The sequence below is a fragment of the Bos javanicus genome, chromosome 21, assembly GCF_032452875.1.
Source record: "Bos javanicus breed banteng chromosome 21, ARS-OSU_banteng_1.0, whole genome shotgun sequence".
Lineage (NCBI taxonomy): Eukaryota > Metazoa > Chordata > Mammalia > Artiodactyla > Bovidae > Bos > Bos javanicus.
In genome coordinates this window covers 67,501,821-67,526,504 of record NC_083888.1, presented here as the reverse complement: position 1 = coordinate 67,526,504, position 24,684 = coordinate 67,501,821, and the positions used below count along the sequence as shown (strand labels likewise).

The window sequence follows — 24,684 nt, the reverse complement described above, 5'->3', positions numbered from 1 at the left end:
GGGTCTTTTCCAGTGAGTCAGTTCTTTGCATCAGCTGGCCAAAGTATTGGAGTTTCAGCTTCAGCATCAGTTCTTCCAATGAATATTCAGGACTGATTTCCTTTAGGATGGACTGGTTGGATCTCCTTGCAGTCCAAGGGACTCTCAAAGGGTCTTCTCCAACACCACAGTTCAAAAGCATCAATTCTTTGGCACCCAGCTTTCTTTATAGTCCAACTCTCACATCCACATATGACTACTAGAAAAGCCATACCTTTGACTAGCTGGACCTTTGCTGGCAAAGTAATGTCTCTGCTTTTTAAAATGCTGTCTAGGTTGGTCATAACTTTTCTTCCAAGGAGCAAGCATCTTTTAATTTCATGGCTGCAGTCACCATCTGCAGTGATTTTGGAGCCCAAAAAAATAAAGTCTCTCCCTGTGAAATTGTTTACTGTGCTTTTATTTCCAAAAAGAGAACCCTTTAAAGTCCCGTTATTCCTCTGGGAAAGCAACGGACTAGATACTTAACTGCATGATCCAAGGCAGAACCTGAGAAATCTAACATCTGAATTGAGTTCCTAAAACACAAGAAGTCCTTCTTCGTATCAAATCTCTTAAATCCACAGTTCAACAGGCAAAGCTATTATTACTAACTTCCAACTCTCAGGATTCAAGTCCCCAATAAATTCTCTACTCTGACTGCAAATGATAATAGTCGCTAAGTAAAATAATGAAGACAAAAATAATCCTAAAGCATAAGTTTTATTTGACTTTAGAACTATTTTTGTTTCCATTACTTTAAACACTGATTCAGTCTTTGTAATTTTTATCCAATAGTGTATATAAAAGTTTTTTTAAAATATTATTTGTTTGGCTGCATCGGGTCTTAGCTGTGGCACAGCAGCTCTTTCCTTGTGGCACACTGACTCTCGAGTTGTGGTTTGCAGGCTTAGGTGCCCCATGGCATGAGTTAGGGAATACTTAGTTCCCCAACCAAGGATCGAACCTGGGCCCCCTGCATTGCAAAGCATAATCTTAACCACTAGACCACCAGGGAAGCTCCAGTATAACAGCTTTGATAGGCATTTTTAATATACAGGAGTCGCAACAGCTGTACAGGACAGACTTCTGGTTGTCAGGGGGCTGAGGAGGCATGGAATGGAGTTCAGGATTAGCGGATACAAGCTATTATACACAGAATGGATAAACAAGGCCCTACCGTACAGCACAGGGAGCTACATTCAATGTCCTATGAGAAACCACAGTGGAGAAGAGTGTGTGTGTGTGTATCTGTAAACCAACTGTACTTCAGTAAATCACACACACACACTACCAGTCTCACGTCCAAGGATTTATTGCAATCATTTACTCATCTGACCACACTATGGTCAGAATTGAGAAGTAATACGAATCTAGCTTATCTCCACATTCAGACCCACAATTAAATCCTGCCTGGAGCATTCTGTAACCTAAAAATGATTCTTACTTCTTTTTAAAATTCCACTTCAAAAACACAGGTTCTCCTTTTGAAAGGCTGCCCTGCCCCTGGGAAACACAGGAAACCAAAACACGAGCCCTTCACTAAGAAGGAAGGGACTGAGCCCTGCACACTCAAGCTCGAAACGAGATGGACAAGCAACCGCCTCCCTTCTGTGTGCGGCATACGTGCTTCACGTGACTCGGGCAGGGCGAGGATCTGGGCCTCGACAGTGACTGAAAGGGAGGACCAGCAACGGTAACTAACACAGAGACGCTGTGAGCACAAGACCGCTAAGGTGCACACTCTGCTCCCTCACCTCTGCTTTGAAGTGATCCGAGAGCTGATACGCAAAACAGCAAACAGCTCACACCACATGCTGCAACTCATTCTTCCTTTCAACCTGTTCTTTAACATAACTTGTCCTTTATGACAAGAGTGGTTTTTTACTTTCTCTAACACACCAGGGATAAAAAGAGAACTCTTCAGAGTTACAACCAACTCCTGCTAGGAACGACGGGAATGGGACAATTTAGAGCGGACAATCCGGTACAATATTAGCTTGGGGCTCTAAACTGAGAAAGACCACCAGGTCCAATGAAGCCTGGCAGGGGAATGTGAGAACTGAGCTCGGCCACACCAGAGAGAAGCTGGAGGAGCCCCCCAACCTCCACCAGGCCTCCAGACCAGGCAGCCCGGCCCTCGCCGCCAAACAACCCAAAGACAGTAAAAGCCCTTCACTCAATAAACATTTATTGAGCCCCCAATTCTACGCCAGACACTGTTCTAGGCTTAGGATTCAAACTTTACCAAAGGACTATTTTTTCAAGAGAACATCAAGGTGACAAAGGAATATTCTACACACCAGGGCAGGGAGAGGCCGTGCAGAGAGTCAAAACAATCAGAGCGACTTCAGACTTCTCGAGAACAACCCTGGGAGCAAAAGGCAACAAACAAATGCCTTCGACCTTCTGAAAGGAAATTACTTCCAATTTAGAACTCTACAGCCAGCCAGACTCTCAGTCAACGGTGAGAAGAATGACATTTTCAGTCACAGGTCTCAAAAATTGTCACCTCCCAATGCAGCCTTCCTCAGGCTACTGAAGACGTGCTCAACCAAAACAAAGGTAAGCCAAGAAAGCAGACGACATGGCGCAGAGGAGGACACCGGGGCTCTGCACGGGGAGGGGGCTCCCCATGGGGAGGGGGCTCCGGCACAGGAGGGGGCTCCGCAAGGGGAAGGTGCGAGCACCAGGTAGACATCCCTGCACCCAACACACGGACCCGCACTCAAGACTCCAGGGCGCCTGACCTGCCTCTTGAGAAACCTGTATGCAGGTCAGGAAGCAACAGTTAGAACTGGACATGGAACAACAGACTGGTTCCAAATAGGAAAAAGAGTACGTCAAGGCTGTATATTGTCACCCTGCTTATTTAACTTATATGCAGAGTACATCATGAGAAACGTTGGACAAACACAAGGTGGAATCAAGATTGCCGGGAGAAATATCAATAACCTCAGATATGCAGATGACACCACCCTTATGGCACAAAGTGAAGAACTAAAAAGCCTCTTGATGAAAGTGAATGAGGAGAGTGAAAAAGTTGGCTTAAAGCTCAACATTCAGAAAACTAAGATCATGGCATCTGGTCCCATCACTTCATGGCAAATAGATGGGGAAACAGTGGAAACAGTGTCAGACTTTATTTTTGGGGGCTCCAAAATCACTGCAGATGGTGATTACAGCCATGAAATTAAAAGATGCTTCCTCCTTGAAAGGAAAGTTATGACCAATCTAGATAGCATACAAAAAAGCAGAGATATTACTTTGCCAACAAAGGTCCATCTAGTCAAGGCTATGGTTTTTTCAGTGGTCATGTATGGATGTGAGAGTCGGACTGTGAAGAAAGCTGAGCACCGAAGAATTGATGCTTTTGAACTGTGGTGTTGGAGAAGACTCTTGCGAGTCCCTTGGACTGTAAGGAGATCCAACCAGTCCATTCTGAAGGAGATCAGTCCTGGGTGTTCATTGGAAGGACTGATGCTAAAGCTGAAATCCAATACTTTGGCCACCTCCTGCGAAGAATTGACTCATTGGAAAAGACTCTGATGCTGGGAAGGATTGGGGGCAGGAGGAGAAGGGGATGACAGAGGATGAGATGGCTGGATGGCATCATCAACTCGTTGGACGTGAGTTTGGGTGAACTCCGGGAGTTGGTGATGGACAGGCAGGCCTGGCGTGCTGTGATTCATGGGGTCGCAAAGAGTCGGACACGACTGAGCGACTGAACTGAACTGCTGAAGGAGATAAAAACAAGTATCAACTCCGAACAAAAGAAGAGATTGGAGAGGGAAGAGTCAGCAGTTTATTGCATGACTCAGCTATGGCACGTCCACAGTGATAAAGATACAAACGGTAAAGACTGACCTAAGCAAGTGAAAGTCCAATTCTATGGGGAGGTTGTGGCAACGCAAAGGACGCACCTGTGTAGTCAGGAGGGGCAAGAAAACAGGCAAGCTCTAAACATCTACAGAGGGAAGTCAAAACTGGAAACCATCAGACAGCAGTATCAGCATGTTACTTAGAAATGGTGGTCATCATAGAAAAGCCGTCATTTCACTCAGAACAAGTGACAACAGTTACTTCTGGACAGAGTGACAAAAACCCTATGTGACAACACTTTCAGACTGTCTGAAAGCAGACCGTACCATTCTCGTCGCATCTCACAGGAGTCCGGGCCCCGCCTGAGCCATGTCGGTCTCAGCATCTTGCTGAGGCCCTGGGTGCGGGCCCCCCGCTGCAGGTCGCCTCCCCACACACCAGCAAGTCCCTCAGTGCAGCCCAGGGGTGGGCAGGAGCATTAAGGACTCTTCCAGAGGCCGTGTTGAGCTTTGAGAGCCGCTCCTGTCTGGGAGAGGGCCTCTTTCCTCACCCATCTATCGCTGGCGCCAGCGTCGACCGTGGGAGCTGGCTTTACGCTTCGTTACTGTTTGGCGGCTGAGTCGCGTCTGGCTCTTTTTGGCCCCATGGACTGTAGCGCCCTCTGTCTGTGTGATCCTCCAGGCAAGAACGCTGGAGTGGGCTGCCACTTCCTTCTCCGGGGGACCTTCCCAACCCAGCTGCCTGCACTGCAGGCAGATTCTTTAGCACTATGCCACTAGGAAAGAGCATTTTACACAGGCTATCCCTAAGAATACTAATCATTAAAGATACCACACTATTGTGTTGCTCGAACTGTTCCAGCTCTGGCCATGGGAACGCTCTCCATTGCTTCTGTGCCCCCTGACACGCCCATCATTTTGTTTTTCGAGCACTTTCTGGCACCACAAGATGTTCTAGGCCCATCTTGTATTCTCCCTACCCTAGCCTTAGAATCAGCCATTAGTCCAGGGAATCTTGGTTTGTTTGACAGAATGGTTTAGAAACCACTCCTGGGCCCAGTGGTCTTCCCCTCAAACCCATAAATGCAATCTAACTATGAGAAATACACCAGACAAATACAAATTGAGGGGTATTCTATAAAATACTGACCAGTACTGCTCAAAAGGCTTCCTAAGTGGCGCTAGTGGTAAAGAACCCACATGCCAACACAGGAGACAGAGGAGACACAGGTTTGATCCCTGGGTCAGGAAGGTCCCCTGCAGGAGGCTATGGCAACCCACTCCAGTACTCCCGCCTGGAGAGTCCCATGGACAGAGGAGCTTGGAGGGCTCCAGTCCATAGTGCTGCAGAGTCAGACAGCACTAAGGCAGCCTGTCAAAGACCAGGAAAAACGATAGCTAAATTCAATGTGATATGATGCCCTGGATGGGGTTCTGGGACAGAAAAAGAAGAAAACTAGTAAAACCCAAATAAAACGTGGAGTTTGGTGAGCAATTATGTGCCACTGCTGATTCCTCAGTTGGCACAAAGGCAGAAGACCAGCAGGTCAGCGCCGGGAGCGCAGGGCACAGGCCCACTGGGGCCCCTGCAGCCTCAGGATGGCTCTGCACCATCGTGGCTGCTTTCCTGTGAACCCAGAACTACTCTAAAGTAAAACGGTTATTTTTTAAAATCAATATGCAAAGTATACAAAAAAGTACATGTATAGCTTTGAGAAAAATAAAACCAAAAAGTAAATACGCAATACGTGTATTAAGAACTGACATCAATCAACTTCGTTTTCGAGCATTTTCATCTGTGTGTTGTTTTAAAAGAACAAAAACAGTAAACAGCCAGCAGGTAGTTGAGTCGGCCGACACTAATTCCTACTCACCATGGAGGAGACGGACTTAAGCTCACACTATCCGGACAGGAGCCGAATCCAAGCCTGCCCACTCCGCTCAGATGCGCCTTCGCTCCAGCGCCAGGCTGCTGTGCTGCTGCGCTCACCACTCAGGAAGCAGTGACGCCTGACCGGACAGTCTGGAGCCGCAGGCAATGGAACTTCTTAAGACCTCACACAGAAAGGGTTTGACACTTCTGCCACAGTAAAAACAGGCCAACCTAACACTGAGACAAGAACAGAAACAGTGAACACACTGCATATTTCATAAGACCCAAAAGTCTAAAGCCACTCTTTAAAGACCACCCTAGATCACACAGACTGGAGGCTCTGTCATACCAGATGATCATTTTCAGGTGACAATCCTGTTTCCTCTCTACCACCTGATCATGTATTCACTCTCTCCTCCTCTGAACCACAGACAATGAGATTATACACACACAATCAAATACCCTACCAATTAACAGGCAATACAATTTTCAACAGTCTGACAACTTTCACCACAAACTCCCCCCTCTCAAAAATGAATAAAAACAAAGCAAAGACCAGAGATAGAAAGAGCACCACCTTGGTCACCGTACCTCCTAAGGTTTTATGATGTGAAATTCCACTAAGGAGTTAAAAAGCTCAAGGTAAAGAAAATTAAAAAATAACACAAAAACACCCAAGCACTCCAAAAGGAATGTGAAGAATTAGGTTAGCGGTGGTAGCATTTACCCAAGTATATAGAGAATATACTTTTTAAAAAATTCCTGAATTATACCCTTTAAAATGGTTAATTTTATGTTATTATGAACTGATATCTTTTGAAAATTTTTTTATATGAAACTTTTAGTATTTTATTCATTTTCATAGTTTTACAGCATTAGTAAAAATAATGACCATTATAAATAAGTATAAAATGGAAGTTGATGAAAAAATAACCCCAAGTCTTCCTTGACTCCCACCCTCCCACCAAAAAACTAGCTAGTATATGGCAAATATCCTTTTCACATATTATCTTTAGGCATATATTCACTTTGTAGTGGTGGATGGTTTAGTCGCTAAGTCGTGTCTGACTCTTGTGATCCCACGGACTGTAGCCTGCCAGGCTCCTCTGTCCATGGTGTTTTCCAGACAAGATTACTGGAGTGGGTTGCCATTTCCTTCTCCAATGAACTGATATCTTAACTTTAAAAAAAAGAAATGGGGCGAGGGGAAGCAACAAGTCTGTATGCAGAGTGAATGACAGCCAACAAAGGTGAATTATTCTGACAGTTCTCGGGTGCAAAATGAACTTCCTATAAACACAGCAGAAGATAGCATAGAGAAATAAAAATAAGATGGAGGAGAAACATGGAAGTCTTTGCCTTGCAAAGACTGACAGCAGAAAACCATACTTAAGATGTCTTTCCAAGAGCTGACCCAGTGAGAAACCGGCAGCCAGCCAGATCCATGGCCCATCTCTCTACACAAGCCCTGAGGAACAGGAGGCGGGTGGGGGGGGGGGGGGAGCGAGCAGAAGCAGGGGTGAGCCTCTAATGGGTCTGAAGAAAAAACCTAAGTGGTATTCGGGGAAGTTCAGTCCCATGATCAGAACGTTTATGCTCCCCCAAATTCTACGTTGACACCCAGCCCCGACCACGATGGCACGGACGGGCAGCCTTCAGGAGGCCCTGCGGGTGGAGCAGAGCCCTCGCGAGTACGACTAGCGCTCTCACAGAAGAGACCCTAGAGGCGCCCCTCACCCCTCCCCAGTGACCCTGGGGAGGCTCCTCTGAAACAGGCCTCTGAAAGCAGGCCCTCAGTTCAGTTCATTTCCGTCGCTCAGTCGTGTCCGACTCTTCGCGACCCCATTGAACCACAGCACGCAGGCCTCCCTGTCCATCACCAACTCCCAGAGTTCACTCAGACTCACGTCCATCGAGTCAGTGATGCCATCCAGCCATCTCATCCTCTGTCGTCCCCTTCTCCTCTTGCCCCCAATCCCTCCCAGCATCAGAGTCTTTTCCAATGAGTCAACTCTTCGCATGAGGTGGCCAAAGTACTGGAGTTTCAGCTTTAGCATCATTCCTTCCAAAGAAATCCCAGGGCTGATCTCCTTCAGAATGGACTGGTTGGATCCCCTTGCAGTCCAAGGGACTCTCAAGAGTCTTCTCCAACACCACAGTTCAAAAGCATCGATTCTTCGGTGCTCAGTCTTCTTCACAGTCCAGCTCTCACATCCATACATGACCACAGCCTTGACTAGATGGACCCTCACCAGGTGCTTAACCTCCAATCACCAGGACCTTGGACCTGCCAGTCCTCAGAATTATGAGAAACAAATTCCTGTTGTTTATAAGCCACCCAGTTCATTGTATTTTGTTATAACAGCCTGAACTGTTATAACAAAGTTATAACAAACTGTTATAACAACGACTAAGACATTCAGTATCCTGGAACCCAAGAGTACAGTGTTTTGTGGGTAAAATGATACAAGTGTCAAAACTTAAAAAATTAAATGACTTATGTGCAAAACAGAAATAGATACAGAGAGATAGAAAGCAAATGTATGTGTGCCGGGGGAGCGGGGGAGGTGGACGGGGAGACTGGGACGGACACGTACACACTCTCCACACCACACATGAAGTAGATGACTAACGAGAACCTGCCGCAGAGCTCCGTGGTGGCCTAACCGGGAAGGTCAGATACGGACAAAGAGCAGATGCACCCATGCACGCAGTTGCTTCACTCTGTGCACGGCAGAGACTAAGGCAACACGAGAGAGCAATAAAATTTAAAAATTAAATACACGAATGACCCATCAATTCCACTCCTGGGTATACACCCAAGAAAACTGAAAACATGTGTATGTAAAAACTTACACAGAATGGTCCAAAGAATAAAACTCTGGACAATGTAGAACTTGTAAACAAAAATTTTGCCATTAATCCTAACAGTAAAAATGTGGAAATGACCCAAATGTTCTTCAACTAACAAATGGATAAACAAAGTGTGGTATAAGCCTTTGGAATATTATTCGGCAATAAAAAGGAACAAAACACGGATACATGTTACAGCACAGCCGACCCGTGCTAACTGCAGGGAGCAGCCACAGAAGGCCTCACGCTGCGTGACTCCATTACATGAAACGTCCATGGTGCTGGAAAGTAGATGAGTCACGGCCAAAGGCTGGAGGGCGAGGAGGACAACCAGAATTTTTTTTTAATTAAATGATACAAAGCACAGAAAACAAAAACACAAAACCCCACTCTGAGACCTACCTAATCTATTTTAGCTTTGTCAGGGAGTCGCAGAAAGCGTCAATTCTCAATCTTTTTATCCTCTGCCCCCTTTTGATAAACAACAAAAATCTAAAGCCCTTTTCAAGGTATTTTAAAATTTCTAGTACACAATTCATTACTTACTGCTATTAGAAAAGCAAAGTAATCAATAGTAATGTTAGAAGTAAAAATGTACGTAAACTTTTTGGTTCTAAAATTTCAAAATGAAAATTATACAGTGTGGAGTCAAAGGGAGAATACAACGTACTTAAAAAGTGAACAGCAATTCGAGACTTTCCACAGGATGGCTGGCTTTGCTCTGGGGGGGCAGGGAGGATACGCAGGAGGTGCGTCACTCTCAGTTTATGTAATAAAGTTAAGGTTCACATTGAAGCAAAATTCAAAAACCCCTCCTGCAGAGTCTCAATCTTTTTCACACCATGACATTTATGGCTAAAAATGCAAATGTCATGCCCTTTCGTGGTCTGTATTACAATCGTGAGTTTGTTTCCTAAATATACCACCACATTATAATGATAAACATATTTCATCCAGCTCTACGCGGCCTACCCCTCACCCATGAAGAAACACCGTCATCTCCTCATGGGAGGAGGTACTCTATCAGCAAACTCTGGGCTAGGCAAAGACACAGGTAACTGACAGGTATGGGTCCAGAGTCTAAAGTGTTCCCGAATGGAGACTTGACTGACTCCATCATTTTCTACTAGAACCACAGCATCTCCTCTGATCTAACTTTATCTAATCCTTTTATTTCCTCTGCTAAACTTGAATCACAAGGATGAACTGAATGAATTAATCCTGCTGGCTTAAAAATCAGAAAAACCTATCAAGTGAAATGCTTTAAAATTAAAGTCTCCACAATTACAGCATCTAATTTGAACGTGTTTACATCCAGAAGCTATAAGCCACTAGCTTACAAAAGCATGTATTTTCCTCCTGGGTGAGTCTACCATAAATGCCCCTGTAGAATCACAGCTCTGGGTACTTATCCCCATAGCCCTGCTCAGAACCTGACTGAGTGGGGTTCTGTTGCGCAGTCGGCCACCTCTGTGTACAGAGACCCTGTAACTCCGATAACCAACCGCACCACCTGCAGAAGGGTTTCACAAGGCCGCCGGGTCCCTCACCAGCGGGCGTCGCGCCTCCCCCTCCCCTCGCAGGGCTCCAGGCCAGGGCCGAGAGCGCACCGAGGCCGTTCAATGTGACGTGGGACCACAGGCCCCTCTCCCTAGATGCAAATTTTAAGCATGAGAAACTATAGGGAAAGGTACTACATGAAAATATAAGAGAACACGTGTTTCCCTAAAACAAGGATGAGTGAACTCAAATGATGCAGATGTCTCTGTTACAAGTCCTTAGTTGAGCAAATGGAAAGGAAAAACCACTTTACCAGACAGTGTGACTAAGAGAATACATAAGAAGGTGTTACTGGTGACGGGCCAAGCGAGTATAAATACAGAGTATTCATTCTGTGGTTTAAAAAAGCATCTTTACTTCAAAATGAAAAATGTCATCTTATTAGCATAATACCGCAAGACTAAAAGTTTACGTACTTAAGTGCTAATCAATAACACACATATGGAATAATTTTCTTTCTTAATTAAAAAAAAAGAATTTTTAAAAATCTTTGAATTCTCTTGAGAGAAAGAAAATGGGAAAAGAGAAATAGACAACTCACTTACACCTTTACATCTTTCTGTATCCTAAGTTTTCCCTAAAGAGCACACATTTTTAATGCTTTTCAAACAAAGACAACAGAAAGCAGGAACCATGAAGGAAAAAAACCTGAGAATGTGGATTTCATCAAAATTTAAAACTATTGATTATTAAAAAGTGACAGTCGCTCAGTCGTGTCCGACTCTTTGCGACCCCACTGACTGTACCGTCCATGGGATTCTCCAGGCCAGAACACCGAAGTGAGTAGGGGATCTTCCCAACCCAGGAATCGAACCAGGGTTCAACCCATCCAGGGTCTCCTGCGTGGCAGGCAGACTCTTTAAAGGCACAAGGAAAAAACAGTTAAGCCCCAGATTTGGAAAAAATATTTGCAACATGTGGCAAAAGACACAAATCCAAATACCTAGAGAACTCCTACAATCAATTTTTTTTAAAATTGTTTTTAAATGGGCAAAAGAATTGAACAGACACTTCACAACAGCAGGAATATAAACGGCAAGTATGTTAACAAGCGCTCACCAGCATTAGTCATCTGGGAAAGGCGCCCTAAGCCCAGCACAAGATGCCACCAGCCAGCAGCTGCTGCGACGAGGCAGACAATACCAAAAGCTGGAGAGGACTGTAAAACGCACAGCCGCTTTGGAGAGCTGGCAGTATCTTCAAGGTCAATCCTCCATCTCTCCCATAAGCGATTCCACGCCTCGATATTTATGCAAAAGAAACGAAAATGCGGGACTTCCCTGGCAGTCCAGTGGTTAAGAGCTTCCACGGCAGGAGACATGGGTCTCAGGGAACTAAGAGCCCACATGACCTGGCCAAAAAAATAGAAACTGTACGTCCACAGTCCTTACAAGAGTGAGTGCTCCCTGCCCCAGATGCAGATCAGGAGGAAACCGGCGAGGCCGCGGGAGGTCTGTACACAGGGACACTACTCAGGAACAGAAAGGGACAAACCCCTGACACACGCCATTCCAAGTGCTCAACTTTAAATGGCTGTGCTGCCAAAGAAGCTGGATGCAAAATGTACATACTGTTTAGTCTCATATGGATGATATTTTAGAATAGACACAACTAATCTGGAGTTATAGAAGAAAATCAGTGTTGCTGGCAGGGGAGTGCAGGCCACCTCCAGGAGCTAGGAGAGCCAAGCCCTCAGCAAGAGACAGCCAGTCGGCAGAAAACCAGGACGCCAGTCCTACAAACACAATGACGGAACTGTGCCACAACCAAAAGGGTTTCGAGAGCCCCTGAGCTCCGGGAGAGAGCCACAGCCCGGCACAGGGCTGCAGCGGCGCAAGCTCGGAGCAGAAGCCACGCCCGGACCCCTCACCCAGAGACTCTGAGACAACAACGGTTGTCGTTTTAAGCTACGAAATTTGCAGTAATTTATTATATGGTAAATAGAGAACTAATATAAATTTCACACACAAAAAAGCTTTAGAACTTTATGTTTTAGTTAAAAAGGATAGAAACTATAGAAGAATCTTAAAGACATTATGCCAAGTGAAACAACCCAGTCACAAAAAGACAAAAACTGCATGACTCCAGCTGTGTGAAGTATCTAAGATAAATAAAGCTACAGAAACAGGAAGGAGAGCGGTGGTTGCCATGAGCTAAGGGGATGGGGGAAATAGGGAGTTATTTAATGGATATAGAGTTTTAGTTTTAAAAGATGAAAAGCCCTAGACGCTTACTGGACGATATTTAAGACTACTGAACTTATTTAAAAATGATTACAATGGTAAATTGGGTTTTTTTAAAATCACAATCTGAAAAATATAGAAATCAACATAGTCTTCCCATTTGGCCAATAACACAAGTCATTTTTAAACAGAATAAGTGAATTTAAGAGAAAACACAACACCATAATCACCGTAAGAATGAAGACTCAATCAGCTCTCACTGACGATGCGGCCTGCATGAGCCTCTGTGAAGAACACAAATACAGCAGCGTGGTGGCCCGAAGCACCTTAGACAGCAACTCCAAAGAGTGACCGTGACCCCTCGGCACCACTGGGCTTCTGAAATGGAAGAAACGGGGCAGGTGCTTCCCAGGGAAGGCAACTGGAAGGCTGTGCTTAGTACTGCTGTGATCCACGGTTCAAAACTTCAAACATGCAAGAAAAAGAAAGTTAGGAGCCCGACTTCACAGCTAGGCACCTCTGGTTGATGCAACCTTATCAGATGTCTCTAATTCTCAATCTCCCCAGCAACAGGACGGAGGTGACGCCTGCCCCGTGCTCGCCTGGCGCAGCGACACATTCACCTCCACCGGTCTCATCAGTAGCAGTATAGTGGCTTCAGAGGCGGAGCATAAATTTCCACAACATATCATCAAAGGGACAATCCAAGGTTGAGCTAGCTGGAATATTTTAGAACCAAGGAAATAACTTCTACTTCATATATGCACTTAGCTTAACTGTTTGTTCTTTTGATAGTCACTTACATCTGCTTTATTAAGTTACCAACAACACAACACGACAAGCATATTTAAAAGCTCTTGTCTGCCTGCAAAAATCAGTTAAAAATAAAATCAGAGGACGTCCCTGGTGAGCCAGTGGTTAAGAATCAGCCTGCCAATGCAGGGGACACAGGTTCGATCCGTGTTCCGAGAGGATCCCACATGCCTAGGGGCAACTAAGCCCGTGCACCCAAAGAGCCGAAGCTCTGCAACAACAGAAGCCGCTGAATCAGAAGCCCGGGCACAGCAACGAGGAGGCGCCCCGACTCGTGACAGCCAGAGAAAGCCTGGGCACAGCAACGAGGAGCAGCCCCGACTCGTGACAGCCAAAGAAAGCCCAGGCACAGCAACAAGAACCCGGAGCACTCAAAAAAAAAAAATTTAAAAATATTCTTAAATCTAAATAAAATACCAAATCATAGTTCATTTTTGATCTAAGAGTATATTAGCCAGCAAGCTACAGGACAGAATGGCACAAGAACACCTTGGGAGAAAAAATGCACATCATCTCTCAAATAGCCTTCCTGCCTTGGAAAGCAGTATAGTCTCAGGAAAACTCTAAGAGGCCACTAACAGCCCTCCAGAACCAAACCCAATACTCCTCCGTCCAAACCTTCCTTTGCCTCTTAGCCAATGGGATGCTGCCCTCCTCCTCCTCGTGTCCGCGGGCTTCGCTACCCTCGGGTACTCTGCGATCACTACCAAATGTCAGATGCTCCCAAATCCTGATCTCCAGCCTCTTTGTCTTGAGTTCCAGACCTGATCTCCAACTGGCCACCAACCCGCTTGGCCACCGATAAGCACTGTGGATTTAATCGACCCAAACTCACGCTCACCATCTCCTCCTCCCATTCTTCCCACTGTGGTGGGCGTCACCTGCCAGTGAGTCACCCAAGTGAAAGACAAGGAAGTGATCCTCGACGCATTCCTTCACATTACGTGCCAAGGACCGACACTGAACACACCAGTGCCCTCGTGGAGACTGAATGTAAGCGGAGGAGACAGACAATAAACTAAATAAGAAATTAAGTAGGGAATTTCCTGGCGGTCCAGTGGTCAGGACTCCATGCTCTCACTGCCAAGGACCCAGTTCAATCCGTGGTCAAGGAACTAAGATCCCCAAAGCCAAGCGGTATGGCAAAAGAAAATAAAGAAAAAAATAACAAGTAAAATGAGGTAGTGCTGGACATAGTGACAAGTACCAAGGAACGCGTGAGGAACTGAGGACACGCTGATGCCCAGGAAAGCAGACTCCGGACGCGCCTGGACGCACCCTAATGAGGGCAAGACGGGAAGATGAGGGGAAAAGACAGGCTGCAGCGCTTCTACAACGCTTCGAGAGCCCCAGCCTCCCCGAGTCCACCCTCCCCGTCAGTCCCTCTCCAACTCTGCTCCCGGCTCCCGGCTCCTCTCGCCCGAGGCTGTGTCCTCGGGAGCCCCGGCACTCTGGACACGCTGCGTTTGCTGCTCTCGCCCTCCACCGCGCCCCTTCCCGACCTGCAGCATCGCCAATCCCAGGCCCACCCCACTGTTCAAGTCTCACAGCCAGAGTCACTCACGCAGAGCACTCAGCACGCATTTACGGTCATCTATGGTCCAGACTTCGAGCTGCCCCTGAGAACAGCGACTCCTCGGCAGAGCACGTGCCACTCAGCCGGTTCTCAGTGGACATGTAAGACCGCGCCTTCACATCTTAATAAACTAATCCTGTTTATCCCAGGCCACAAAGCTGACATCTAAACTTCCCAGCATTTTTGTACTGATCATTTGTTAATAAAATTCTGCTTTCTTACCATACTTCACTTACATTCCAGGTGATATGAATCCTACAATTTATTTAACTTCTCATTTTTCTATTTCTAGTTTTCTTTTTATAGAATTCTAGTCTGAGATAGTTTATAGCTGGGAAGCTATGCATTGACTTATTTTTCAACATTACGAAACATGCTCGAGAAGGTATAATTTTTTCAAAAAATGTAAACTTTAAGTCACTGCAGTTGAGCTTTTACTCACTATGATGTTTAAGGCATCATGTGCCTCTCCTCAGCCTCCTCCCTCCTCCTCGCTGGTGATGCCCGTGCACCTCTTTCTTCACTACGCACTGTCGACAGTACTCGTAGAAGACACTGCCAAGCTAGGTGCCCGAGCCAGGACAGCGAGGTGACCACCCACTGTCACGTCAGGACAGCACAGGGTGGCCAGACGCGTCTGCAACATGAGGCCGCATCCTTGGATGACTCGGAGAAACTGGCTCTAAGAGAGGGTCCTCCCCCCACAAACAATCCCACACAATCTGGAATTTTTAGCAGTTAGCATGTCTGTACTCTTCGAGTACCTAGGAAACAGAACAGTGGATCAAATTCCCCACTTTAACAAGTCTTGCTGCCCGTCCGTGAAAGAGGGTCATCCTAAATAAGATTATGAGATATAAGGACGCTGTTCCAATTTCTAATCAACTATTCACTAAATTATTACAATGTATGTATACTGAGCTAATTATTCTCATCAATGCCTTAGTCATGCTCTACAAAGTTTAACTCATGCAAAGAATCAAAGAACCAACTGCCCCTTCTCATAGCAATTTAAATGGTGGATCACAAATGTTCTGCTCTCACACTTTTAGAAAAACATATTTTTCCAAGAACTCCTTACCAAACGATTAATATGCAAATTCTGAATATGCTGCTTAAGGGGAAAAAAAAAAGGCAGCAACAACACATAATCTTTAATACAAAACTGCCTGGCTCTACAAATCTTTTCATTTTTTAGAGAAAGAGGTGCAGCAAATGTGACCAGAGCACGTACTCCAGGGCAGGGATGCTGCAGGTTAACTAGGGGCAACTCCAGCCTAGGCTAACGCTGTGGACGAGGCATTGAGGGTCTGCCACCGGAAGAAAGGGATCGTGGGCGGGCAGGGTCCAGCCGGCCTCTCCGGAGGGTCCCCGCACGCTTCCGAGCCGCCGGCCGCCCCCCCGGGAGCGTGACAGGCGCGTCCACCCAGGGCGGTGCCTCGGGAGAGGGCGGAGGCCGGAAGGAAGGGGACGGGCTCGGACAAAGCCAGCCGCCCCCGCCCTGCGCGCCCCGGCCCCCTCCCGGGGCGGCTCCCGGGACTCCAGCTGTCCCCGCGGCGGGGCCGGGCCGGGCCGGGGATGCAGGGCCGGGCCCGAGATGCTGCCGGGCGGGGCCGGGGCGAGGTGGGCGGGCGGAGGGCGCCCAGACCCGCAGGGGCCGCGGCGGGAGCAGCAGCAGCAGCAGCCCTGGAGGGCGGCCGGGACCGGGGGGAAAGCGGACGCGCCTGCCCGAGGACCGCGGCCGGCAGGGGGGACATGGGCGCGGCCGGGGAACCCGGGCCGGCCGCCGACTCACCGTGCTGCTCCCACGGGGCCGCGCGCTCGCGCTGTCAGCACCGGGAGGGCGCGTGCGCGGAGCCGGGGCCGCCGCCTCAGCCGCCTCAGGCGCGGCGCCGCGGTCACGAGCGAGGGGCGCTGGCGCGGCCACCCCGCAGCATCCTCGGCCGCCTGCGCACGCTGTCTCCCGCGGCTGCTCCTCGCAGCTGCAGCTCCGCGGCCGGCCGGCTCCGGATCCGCCGCTCGCGCCGCCGAAAATGGCGTCTCCGCGTCCCTCCCCCGGCTCGGCGCTCCCGCCCCATCATGCCGCGCGCCGCCGTGACGTCACCTGCCCCGCCGCCGGGGGGCGGGGCGGCCCGGGAGCCCGGGGCGGGGCGGGCGCAGCGCACTTCGGGGATGGAGATGCGATCCCCGGCCCGCCGCCGTGGGCAGCCCGGGGGGCGGGGAGGGGGCCCTCCTGGGGCGGCCCCGCAGGGGCACGGGGCAGAAGGGGTCCCGAGGAAGGCGCTGGCCGAGCACGGCCGGTCAGCACCACGCCTGGGCCTTTCCCTCCCGGGCGCGGCCGGCTCACGCTCTCACGTAGCAGGAATAATGTTTATTCCCATGCTTTATGTGCTCATTTAAATCTTTCCAGAACCCTCGATGCGGGGTGGGCTGGGGGAGCTTTCGCCAGCCCCACCACAGGAAAGGGTCCAGAGACGCTGGGATAAGCCAGGAGGCCGCTGGCCAGGAAAATCCAGTCTTCGGTGGAGACCTAGCTCCGAAGCCCCCATGCCCTGCCCAAGGTCTCATTCCCTCGCCCCTGAGCCATCGGGTCTTAGAGGGCCAAGCTCAAAGGCACTGTCCAGGCTCTCCCCGCGGCCTCCAGGTCCTCGCCAGGAACCGCACCCCAGGCTCATGAGCCGGGTGGGCTGCTTACTTAACCCCTACTTCCTGGCAAAAGCAAAGATGCCACCTCTGCTGTCGGACCCCACCCGGTAGCCATCGCCAGGGCACACCCCTGGCCGCGCGATGCCACGACCTCCAGCCCAGCCCGAAGGGCAGTACTTCCAGGTCAGACTGCGCTGCTGGGCCCCATTCTGCTGCATCGCGGCTCTGCGGGCCTGACTCAGCAGCCAGACCTGAGGACGTGCTGATTCAGTGGGCAAGGCTCAGCTTTCCTTGCCTGCCACCAGCCTGGGAGAACCCCATCCTCCCTACCCCACCCCCGTGCCTGCAGAGGTCCCAAGTGGCATGATTAACCAGGAGGGCTTTCTGTGCCAGCCCCACACCACACCCCCCAACCCCCCCCCCCACACACACACACACTTGCTTTTGAACTGCTGAGCTTTTCAGATGTTACCACCCCAGCACCAGCAGCCATTTTAACCCTGCAATTACTGAGTCACCCAGGAGGAAGTAAATGCTGCTGGATTTTCACAGGAGGGTCCAGCTCCTTTGCTTTCATTTATAAATGCGAAATTGAGCTAAAAGAGGGGATGCTCCCAAGGTGACACAGCAATTACTGGGCAGAGAGAGACCAGCAGTTAATCAAACAACCCCTCCACATTCCCTTACTGGATCAGCCACACTGCAGCTTGGATGTGACTTCCTCAACAACCGCCTTAGACTGGGCATGGCGGGCAGCTGTGACCAAAGTGCTGCAGAGAAGGAGGAGCAGGCTGAGCAAGGCTTCCTCCTCTGTCTGTGACTCTAGGCTCAGTGACTGTTCCTTCCACTCACCCATCACGGAAGCAAGTGAGGGACCTGGGATGCTCATGCCCTTTTCTGACAGGTGGCCAAGAGTGGATGTCTTTACGATTGCTCAAGCATATCCCTCTGCATCCCCACTGCTGCCAAGCTGTTCAGGCCCTGTTATCTAGTTCTTTTATTCTCTCAACAAATACCTGTTGAACTGCCAGTGGTCAACATAAGAGCCAACACGCATTGATAAACAGGACACAGAAGATACCTGCTCTTGCTTGTGCAGTGCTCAATGATGCCCTGGTGGCTCAGTGGTGAAGAATCCGCCTGCCAAGCAGGAGACGCGGGTTCGATCCCTGAGTCGGGAAGATCCCCTGGAGAAGGAAATGGCAACCCATTCGGTATTCTTGCCTGGGAAATCTCACAACCAAGGGGAGCCTGGTGGGCTATACAGCCCATGTGGTTGCAAGAGTCAGACACGACTGAGTGACTCAGTACTCAGGCACACACGATTACCACTGGCAGAGGCAGTGAACTCTGAGGCAGGCAAGTGGGCTGAGATCTAAACAATAGGAAGGGGCCAACTGCAAAAGTGCTGGGGACACAGGGGCCACTCCAGGCCAGGGTCCTCAGGCGGGGATGAATCTGAAGTGATGAGGAAAAAAAAGCAATCACCCACCATACCTGGGGACCCTCCTGGAAGCACGGCGAGGCACCCTCCTCCGGGCAGCGGGGCGGGGCGCCCATCCTCACCCAGGGTCTCCCACTGAGACCAGCAAGCAAGCATCTGTCCATCTGTCTGTTCTCCCTGAGGATCCTGGGCATCCCATCTCCTTCAGTCCTCTGACTCTCACAGTGACTCCCAAGAGAAGTCCCGCTATCTCCATTTTACAGATGTTGCAGCTGAGGCCCTGCATGTTCCGAGGTCTGCTTGCTGCCTCCCAGGCAAGAGGCATTAATTCAGCTTTAGGAACAAATGGCAGGCCCTGGGTCTCCGTGTGCAGGCACCCACAGAGCCAGGAGTTGATGCCTTTGTGGTGGGGAAGCCTCTGCAGGGGCAGCGAAGCCTTCATCTGTCCTTCCCATAAACCTGGAGACAGGCAACAAGCTTGCACATCCCTGTAGTCAACAGCCTGCCGGACCAGCCTGGGTCCTGGAGGGGTGGAGCTGTGCCTGGGGGCCAGCGGGCACCCCACCCTGTAGGCAGGACTAGGGGTTCCTCACTCCTGGGTAAGTGATCTTCTGTTCTGGAAAGGCAGCCGTGGCCGCCTCCTTATTCTCTCTGCCCGTCTCTGTCTCTCCATCCTCCTGCCCTGCCCTCTGCCCTCATCTGTTTCTGTCTCCTTTCCACCTTCCACGCCCCTCTTCTAACACCTGAGACATAACAGGCAGCCTGTAGGTCGAGACAGAGGCTGGGAGTTGGACCATACGGCTGTGCCTGCTGTACAGCCCCCAGGGCCCAGATGGAGCAGTGACTGAGGTCCCTGGTCAATGAAGAGTGGGGTGGGGGGGGGGAACACGCTAAAAGCTAAACTCTTGCTATTTGGAATCACTGAGGCATCACAGACAGGCTGGGAGGGTTTTGTTCAGTTCAGTCGCTCAGTCGTGTCCATCTCTTTGCGACCCCATGGACTGCAGCACGCCAGACCTCCCTGTCGATTACCAACTCCCGAAGCTTACTCAAACTCATGTCCATTGAATCAGTGATGCCATCCAACCATCTCATCCTCTGTCATCCTGTTCTCTTACCTTCAGTCTTTCCCAGCATCAGGGTCTTTCCCAGTGAGTCAGCTTTTCAATCAGGTGGCCAAAGTATTGGAGCTTCAGCTTCAGCATCAGTCCTTCCGATAAATATTCAGGACTGATTTCCTTTAGGATTGACTGGTTGGATCTCCTTGCAGTCCAAGGGACTTTCAAGAGTGTTCTCCAATACCACAGTTCAAAAGCATCAGTTCTTCGGCCCTCAGCTTTCTGTATGGTTCAACTCCCACATCCATACACGACTACTAGAGCCAGGATTTATTGAGAACCACTGATGCAAGGTTGGGCAACGGGAGAACGCCCCTGCACTGGGGAGCCCAGGGCCTGCAGCAGCTGAGACAGGAAGCTAGGCGAGGAGGGTGGACCAGGTGAGCAAGGGATCAGGGGACCCCTGCAAGAGAGGCATTCACATGGCAACTGGGATCGCCTCAGTGGAGGAACTGCAGGAAGAAAAGCATGGTACCCAACAAACCACACAGCCTTCTGTCTCCAGTGGACAGTGGGGCTTGCCTTTACCATAGTTTTAAAGCATCCATCTTTTTATTGAAATGTCTGTGGTTGTCTGTGTCCAGAGGCAGCCCTTTGGGGGAGACCGGGATCAGGGGTTTCCCTTTTATCCTGCGGGGTCTTCAGAGGTGGGGGTAGGAGGCAGCGGCCCCACTCCCGTGAGGGCCTGAGAAGGAGGAAGGGAGGGAGGGAGGAAGGGGTTAAGTTGGCCTGCCCGGGAGGGGCCGGGAAGCGGTACTTGGGTGGCGACCCCGGCCCAGGCCACACGGGCGTTGCTCCCGCGGAGGGACAGGGAGCGGGGAGGGTAAATACAGGCTGTGCGGCCAGGACCCCCCAATTCCTCGCCGGCCCCACCGCGCGCGCCCCTAGCCTGGGCACCGCCCGCCAGCCCGGCCGGAGCAGCCTGGGCCTTCTCGGGCCTTCTCCCGGCCGGCGCACCCGCGCGGAGGGGCAGCCTGGCATCCAGACCCACCGAGCCGACCCCTGAGCGGCCGGCCTCGCTAACCGCGGCAGGCCACACCCTCTCGGGCTTCGGTTCTGAAAATGGCATTTATCAGATTTCCAGGGGCTTTTCCTTTAAAGAACCGGCGCTGCCGGCCTTCACTGGGCTTCGGGAACGGCTGGCTCAGACAAATGGGAAAACAGCGGCGCGCACCGGGTGGGAAGGGACCCGGGTGGGGCGGGGGCGCGGAGGGAAGGGGTGCTGCAGGGAGAAGCTCCGCCCTCTCGTTTTCGTCGTTGTCATTGTTGTTTTTTCTGATGTGAAGCCTGGGTTCTGCTGGAGAAGTCCGAGCCCGCAGGAGGGCCCTGGACCCCCAGCATTCCTGAATGCTGAGTGCAGTTCACGATTTCTTCCTTTTTTAGGAAAAACCTACACAACGTAGGATGCACACACCTTTGTTTAAATTTTACTTTCTTTGTGTATTCTGGCGTGCCCAGTCTTAGTTGCAGCACGCGGGGTCTTCCCTGAGGCACAGGGGACCTAGTTCCCTGACCAGGGTTCAAACCCTCGCCCCCGGCACTGGGACCGGGGAGTCTTGGCCACTGGACCTCCAGGGAGGTGCCCGTGCACGTCTTAAGGAGACCATTTGGTGCGTTCTGATACATGCTCACAGCGGCGCCACTGAAAGCCCCATCAGAAAACGGAAACCTCCCATTACAGCACAGAATGCCCTCACGGGACTTCCCAGGCAATCGCCCCACCACACTGTGCTTTGCTGTGTCCTTTGGTTTCACTGTGATGAGCTGTGGGTGCTCAAGCGTTCTGCGTGAAAGGGAACCACAGGGTGTCCGCCTGTGTGCCTGGCACCTTTCCTGCAACCAGTAGTGTGCACCCCTGTGGGTGCCTTCCTCCTGTTGACAGGACTTGGGCCACTTCCACTTTGTTTACTGTGAATGACTCTGATCTAACCTTTCTCCTGCAAGTCTTTGGGGAACATGTTGTTGTCCAGTCGTGTCCAAGTCTTCGCAACCCCAGGCTCCTCTGGCGTCCACTATCTCCCAGAGCTTGTTCAAACTCATGTCCATTGAGTCGGTGCTGCCATCCAACCATCTCGTCCTCTGTCGTCCCCTTCTCCTCCTGCCTTCAATCTTTCCCAGCATCGGGGTTTTTTCCAGTGAGTCAGCTCTTTGCATCACATGAGCAAAGTATTGGCGCTTCAGCTTCAGCACCAGTCCTTCCAATGAATATTCAGGGTTGATTCCTTTAGGATGGACTGGTTGGATCTCCTTGCACTCCAAGGGACTCTCAAGAGTCTTCTCCAGCACCACACTTGGAAAGAAATGGAGGACATACATTTTCCTTTCTCGGGTGAATACCTAGGACTGGAACTGCTGGGCTATAGAGCAAGGGGCGTGTTTACTTTTGTAAGAAACTTCCAGACCCTCTTCCTTTGTGACTGGCCATTTTACACCCCAGGGTATGAGCATTCCACAGGTGGCAATCTGCTAGACTAGCACCCTTGAAAAGATGGCTTGGAACAGAGGGCAGTCGTACCTCCCAGCAGGAATCCCCAGGGGCGCCACACCTGGATTACATGGGGTGATGCTGGCTAAGCAGAGATGGCTGCTGGGAGGCCTCAGGCCTCCTGCGGGAAGGGCCATAGTTCCTCAGGGACAGCCAGCCCCCAGGTGCAAAATCCCTTCATGAGACATCCTGTAGGCCACGGATTCTGCTGTCAAAAACCAATGATTAAGGACTTCCCTGGTGGTTCAATGGCTAAGATTCCGGACTCCCAGTGCAGGGGACTGGGGTTTGATGGTCAGGGAACAAGATCCTGCTACAACCAGGAGTCCACAGGCCACAACTGAAAGATCCCCAGGGCTGCAACTAAGACCCTGTGCAGCCAAAAATAAGTAAATATTTTTTAAATGATTATAAACACTGGAACATGTGCTCCAAAGCTGCAGGAACTGGAGGTGTGGTGTGGTGCAGAGTGAGGAGGGGGCACGAGCCATCATCTCAGGGGAAAAGATGGGTGGCAGCTGGGTGGTCTTAGGACCGGCCCCGCTGTGGGCCCAGCTTACAGTTCCCAAAGACGGCAGCCTCAGTCCCTCCCCACCCCCACCCCACCGCCACTACCACCACATTCTTCTTACCGAGTGGCTTTGACCTTCCTCCCAATGAAGATAGTGTCTCTGTCCCCTCCCTTTGAATCCTGGGCTACAGTGAAGATCTTGTTTTTTTTGTCCAGTTCTTCTCTGTATTCTTACCACCTTTTCTTAATATCTTCTGCTTCTGTTAGGTCCCTACCATTTCTGTCCTTTATTGTCCCCATCTTTGCGTGAAATGTTCCCTTGGTGTCTCTAATTTACTTGAAGAGATCTCTAGTCTTCCCCATTCTGTTGTTTTCCTCTATGTCTTTGCACTGATCACTGAGGAAGGCTTTATCTCTCCTTGCTATTCTTTGGAACTCTGCATTCAAATGGGTGTATCTTTCCTTTGCTGCTTTGCTTTTCGCTTCCCTTCTTTTCACAGCTATTTGTAAGGCCTCCTCAGACAGCCATTTTGCTTTTTTGCATTTCTTTTTCTTGGGGATGGCCTTGATTCCTGTCTCCTGTACAATGTCATGAACCTCCATCCATAGTTCATCAGGCACTCTGTCTATCAGATCTAGTCCCTTAAATCTATTTCTCACATCCACTGTATAATTATAAGGGATTTGATTTAGGTCATACCTGAGTGGTCTAGTGGTTTTCTCCACTTTCTTCAATTTCAGTCTGAGTTTGGCAATAAGCCTTTGACTGTGTGGATCACAATAAACTGGAAAATTCTGAAAGAGATGGAAATACCAGACCACCTGACCTGCCTCTTGAGAAACCTGTATTCAGGTCAGGAAGCAACAGTTAGAACTGGACATGGAACAACAGACTGGTTCCAAAGAGGAAAAAGAGTACGTCAAGGCTGTATATTGTCACCCTGCTTATTTAACTTATATGCAGGAGTACATCACGAGAAACGCTGGGCTGGAGGAAGCACAAGCTGGAAAAAGATTGCCGGGAGAAATATCAATAACCTCAGATATGCAGATGACACCACCCTTATGGCACAAAGTGAAGAAGAACTAAAGAGCCTCTTGATGAAAGTGAAAGAGGAGAGTGAAAAAGTTGGCTTAAAGCTCAACATTCAGAAAACTAAGATCATGGCATCTGGTCCCATCACTTCATGGCAAATAGATGGGGAAACAGTGGAAACAGTGGCTAACTTTATTATTCTGGGCTCCAAAATCACTGCAGATGGTGATTACAGCCATGATATTAAAAGATGCTTACTCCTTGGAAGTAAAGTTATGACCAACCTAGACAGCATATTACAAAGCAGAGACATTACTTTGCCAATAAAGGTCGGTCTAGTCAAGGCTATGGTTTTTCCAGTGGTCATGTATGGATGTGAGAGTTGGACTGTGAAGAAGGCTGAGCGCCGAAGAATCGATGCTTTTGAACTGTGGTGTTGGAGAAGACTCTTGAGAGTCCCTTGGACTGCAAGGAGATCCAACCAGTCCATTCTGAAGGAGATCAACCCTGGGATTTCTTTGGAAGGAATGATGCTAAAGCTGAAACTCCAGTACTTTGGCCACCTGATACGAAGAGTTGACTCACAGGAAAAGACTCTGATGCTGGGAGGGATTGGGGGCAGGAGGAAAAAGGGACGACACAGGATGAGATGGTTGGATGGCATCACCAACTCGATGGATGTGGGTTTGGATGAACTCCGGGAGTTGGTGATGGACAGGGAGGCCTGGCGTGCTGCAGTTCATGGGG

General features: G+C 49.8%; 1 protein-coding gene across 3 annotated transcripts in view; it reads right to left on the bottom strand.

The window, feature by feature from the left end:
• Positions 1-16,566, bottom strand: part of KLC1 (kinesin light chain 1) — a 66,264-nt gene extending 49,698 nt beyond the window's left edge. For 2 of the 3 annotated variants that reach the window (XM_061395493.1, XM_061395491.1), the window contains exon 1: positions 16,493-16,560. The gene's annotated coding sequence lies outside the window, so the exon portion shown is untranslated. Of the gene's footprint in view, positions 1-5,713; positions 5,950-16,492 lie in introns of all 3 variants that reach the window. The other variant, XM_061395492.1, reaches the window with a different exon arrangement.
• Between the last annotated feature and the right edge of the window lie 8,118 nt (positions 16,567-24,684).